Source organism: Pinus tabuliformis, chromosome X, assembly GCF_031772625.1.
Source record: "Pinus tabuliformis cultivar Carrire ecotype Pingquan chromosome X, CPIR1, whole genome shotgun sequence".
In the NCBI taxonomy this organism is placed as follows: Eukaryota; Viridiplantae; Streptophyta; class Pinopsida; order Pinales; family Pinaceae; genus Pinus; species Pinus tabuliformis.
Genome location: NC_142308.1, coordinates 511,969,568 through 511,974,780, shown reverse-complemented (window position 1 = coordinate 511,974,780; position 5,213 = coordinate 511,969,568). Strand labels below are relative to the sequence as shown.

General features: G+C 31.4%; 1 pseudogene; it reads right to left on the bottom strand.

Annotated features, from left to right (window-relative positions):
* Nucleotides 1-4,460: 4,460 nt before the first annotated feature.
* LOC149140924 (ferredoxin-thioredoxin reductase catalytic chain, chloroplastic pseudogene) lies at nucleotides 4,461-4,967 on the bottom strand (annotated as a pseudogene).
* Nucleotides 4,968-5,213: the final 246 nt, after the last annotated feature.

Below are 5,213 nucleotides of genomic sequence, written 5' to 3'. Positions count from 1 at the left end.
CCTTAACTAATTTTTCAATCCACCTGAAATAATTATTTCTAAAAAATAATATTTTTTAACAATGGACATAAAAATAATCATTTTTAACATAAATATAACTAAAAAACTACACGTTTTGATAATTTTTTGCTAGAATTGACATGTCAAAATCACAATTTTTATACAAAAATGTTAACTAAAAATGGTTAAGTAATAGTTTTTTAATAAATTTCATGTCAAAAAAAATAATAATCACTCGATTTTTTTTATTTTTTATTTTTTTATTTTTATTTTTCTTCTTCAAAATAATGATTAACTTAAAAATTAATGCAATAATCACATCTTACAAATATTGAACGCATAACAACCTTAATTGGGTGTTTATTCTTCTCATAAAATATCAAAGTCAAAGCATTGCAAAGCTTGATTTCCAAGCATAACTTAAATTTAATCAACAATGTCACGTAATCAAAACTCTTCGTTTTCTAGGGTTTCATCATTGTCTTCTTCCACAATATTTTCTGCTTCCTTTTGCTCATTTTCCTCTTCTAATGGATCTTTTATGTCTGCGAATCTCACAATGTATGTCTTTCCAAACATTCCATGTAATGGTGGTCGGGGTTCCTTTGCCTTTTTTGCCACACGTGATTCATTAAAGTCCCATTTCTTCAACCCAATTTCTTGCATTGCATCTGGAAGAAATTGAAGAGCATTAATTCTTTGCTGAATGAAATTGCACTGTATTGGATCTTTTTCAATTGCAATGAAATTTCTTCATTTTTGAAGGCAACATGCTAGTGTTGTACCTAATTATCAAGCACAAAAGAAATAATGAAGTAAATTAGTACAATGACATATAAATTAATAAATAACATATTGAAATTCAATTCCATATAATAAAACTTACCTGAGCCAAAAAATAAATCCAAAACCCAATCTCCTTCATTTTACTGTCGCAAAGACATGGCTGAATCGAGCTCCTAAATAACATTGAGTTACATTGTTTAAGTGCTCAAACGGCTCGATCGAGCGCTTAAAAAGGGCTCAATTGAGCAATCATTTTTTCCACCCAAACGTGCCATCTTTTGCCAAAAAGTGTAGCCCAGCTCCATGCTTTCACCCTTATAAATTATGAATTTCTAACAATCTATATCCTAATTATTATTATTATCCAATTTTAAGGTCAAAGCCAAGCCAAACACCAAATTGGTGTACGAAACCCCCTTGTTTGTAGGACAAGAGACCCACCTCCACGCAACGATTTAATTATTGTCTACAAAGGCATACCTACTCTAACCCCTTCTGGTTTTTGAACCTATGACCTCTTAGGAGGAAACACATGCTCTTAACCATTAGGCACTTGACCTGAGATGCCTCATGTTTAACTCTAATGCTATAGGAGCATTTTCTCAAGAACTCTATCCAATAATTGGACCTCACACACTCTACTGACCTCTAATTTTAGTTCTGTCGCATTTCAAAGTTTACACTCCAAAACTCATTTAAGGCCATAAATCACACTTAATATTGGTATACTATATTTGTGAAATTTCTAATTCTTTATAACTAATCATTTAGTTTGGGTTGTTGTTTCTAAAAGGGTATGGCCTAAAGCTTAATTATGTCCAATGTCACTTCATAATCTAATGATATGTAAGAAAGATCTCTTCCACTTGAATTAACAAGACACTAGAAACCTCACATACTCAAAACAAACCTATTGAAAACCAATTTGATTCAATAGACCTAATCAAAACAAACATACAAGAGAATGTAAAAATGAACATTTTATCATGAAAGGCTGAAATGTTTAGAAATTTTCTTGAATAACTATTTCAAATACCATTTAAGAAAAGATGGTAATGCAAGCACATAGAACCAATAAATAAGATTTCAAAGATGTAAGAGAATGTTATTGCCTAGGGGGCAAATCTCTAGTCTCTCTACAAACAAGCTACACCAAAACCATAAAAAAACTAATCAAGTTATTAAACCTTCCTAATTTTAGTTTATTAAGCATAGGTCACTATGTGTTAAATATCATAGTCTAAAAATAAAATAAGTAACTTGCACCTCAAACTTACATTGAAAAGAAACATTAATACAAATGATCCAATTTCAATTGAGAACAATAGTTTATTATAAGGAAAACAAAAAGAACAAATCCTTCTAATTCTAATTGAAACAAAGAGAAAATTCCAATATAAAAAACTCAACACCCATATCTAGATACATTATCACCGCATCTCTTTGACTACAAATAAAGCACTGGAGAAAATTTTAATATAAAAACCTGAGCACCCATATATAGATACATCAACACCCCATCTTTTGGAGTAAAAATCAAGCACTCCTCTTTGTACACTAAAAAGGAGGGATGAATCAATCTATCTTGGTTTATGAGGAGCAATGAATGGAATTTTTTTTATAATCTTCTAGTTTAGATTACACTAAAAAGGAGGGATGAATCAATCTATCTTGGTTTATGAGGAGCAATGAATGGAATTTTTTTTATAATCTTCTAGTTTAGATCAACTAAATAAAAAGGTCTAATAACTAATCATTTAGTTTGGGTTGTTGTTTCTAAAGGGTATGGCCCAAAGCTTAATTATGTCCAATTTCACTTCATAATCTAATGATATGTAAGAAAGATCTCTTCCACTTGAATTAATAAGACACTAGAAACCTCACATACTCAAAACAAACCTATTGAAAACCAATTTGATTCACTAGACCTAATCAAAACAAACATACAAGAGAATGTAAAAATGAACATTTGAGTATACTCAAATCTTGAAATTTGTGATCCCAATTCATAATTCTTTATTTATTTCTATCTCATCATACGTTAATTATTTTAGAAAAAGAAAAAGACACCTACATTTCTATCTTATTCGGAGTTCATTATTTTGGAAAAAAGAAAGAAACCTATGTGTTCATTTAAAACATGGAGAAGAGGTAAACTGTGTTAGATTGTCTCTTTTTCTTTCACAATACACACCAATAACCACTCTTTTTCTCTTGCCAAGATTATTTAGCATCAAAAAATTATCTGACAATGGAAGATGGGCAAATATTGTGTCATACACAATGATTGGAAAATATTGTGTCATACCCAATGAAAAAAAGGATGGGAAGGAAACAAATAGATGTGGCAGATCCATGGGTGAAAAAGAAAAGTCATAAATACTAAACATATTGCAGATTTTTATAATTGCTTGCAAACTTGGCATAGATGCCTAATCTATGCATCATGAATAAGAGATTTGGATAGGTTATAATTCTGAGGAGAGGAGATAGATCACATATCAAACCAAATTTGATATGAAACCTTATTGGCTAACCTTAGTCTGGTTTTTGTTGAGAAGGAATACTATGGTTTTTGTTGAGAAGGAATACCATGAAGATGGTTAGAAATAATAAAAAAATGTAATCTAATCAACGTTTATGGATTGATTATTCATTTATATCTTAGTCAGAGTTAATTATTAAAAAAACAAAAGAAAGAAAAAAGACGTTTATGGATTGATTATTCATTTATATCTTAGTCGGAGTTAATTATTCCAAAAAAACAAAAGAAAGAAAGAAAGAGGAACCTACATGTTCATTGAGAAGAAACGGTTGAGTTGGATTCTTCACTTTTTCTTCTGCCATATTTGATACATGCACCCACGCACTAGTAAATTTGATACATGCACTCGGAAGCGACTACTATAATATTTGGGACTATAAAGTAAACGTCCTTTGCATATAAAAATGAACTATAACATTTGAGACTATAAAGTAAACGTCCTTTGCATATAAAAATGAAAGTGGATTTGTGAAAATGTAAAATGACGGAAAATATATAAGATGGATTTATGAAATATTAAAAAGGGACTTAGTAGAATTATATACTACACATTATAAATACCAAAATTTATTTGAAAATAAAAATGACAACTCATCCTTAAGGGATAGATCTAGTCATAATTCAATAATAAAAGTCATCTCCAATGTAGCGTAATCTGCAACAAGGTCGCCCCAATTGCGGTGTTGTTTTCATGGAGGATAATCTCAAATGTAGCCACCCAGTTTGTAATATTTCTGATGTTGTTTTCATTGAGGATTTACCTCAAATCCAGACGTCAATATTGCAATAATCCCAATTTTGTAATTTGGGTATTTAAAAACTGCACGATGGTTTATGAATCGAAATAGATTATCAGAATTACGATTTAAATCATAAATTGATCAAATTAAAAAAAATGGTTTTTGAATCGAAATAGATTATCAAAATTGCAATTTAAACCATAAGTTGATCAAATTAAAATTTTTTTTGTGATACATGCACCCATGTGGATTTTTCTTATTCCAGAAACTGAAATATAGACAATCGTTTGCCTTAATGTACCCAACGATCTATACATCTACAACTGCTATTGCACAAAACATTCTTGAAATCCAATAAGCTTACATAATAACTTAGAACCAATATCTATTGTATGAGCTTCAATAATAACAATGAATATAGCTTTCTGCGACTTAGAACTTTGCTGTCAAATCCTTAATCTCCTCCGAAGAGATTGTCTGTTCTTTTCCAGCAAAATCATTATCAGTTGTTAGGAAAAGCATACAATGGCACTCCTTCCTTTCTCGCATAGGTACACATGGACAATTCCAAAATCCTTGTTCTGCCTCTGCACCTTTATCATCATAATGCCTGCAAGGACATAAAGGTGCGCCTAAGGTATCTTTATGTTCTGCCAAACCCTTAATAACAACAGAAGTAACTGCTTTATCAACACAAAAGTATGTGTCTGACCAACAAGCATATTGTTCAGAAAATTTCCTCATTATTTCAACAGATTTGTCGGAAGGTTCCACTTTAGCTCGGACTCGCATTGGGTATTTGGATTGAGTCCTGGCATTTGCGGACGACTTGAGTGAGGCAACACTCAGATTTGAAATGGAAGTGTTGATAACACTCGTCGCCATTTTGTTCTCCACGACAAATCCCCATGTGGATTCTTCACTTTTTCTTTTGCCAGCAGATGGGGCGGTTCTGAGAATCGCCCCATCTGCTACGAATTGCCCCAAACAATGCCTACTGGGAATCCAATACGATATTAAGCGGATTTCAGAATAGGAGTTCCTCTTCGTGAGGTAAAATTTATATATAGATATGAGTCAATAAGAATTATGGTAGCTGATTCATCCATGAAATGGGGACGAGCTAATTAATTTTCTTTGAC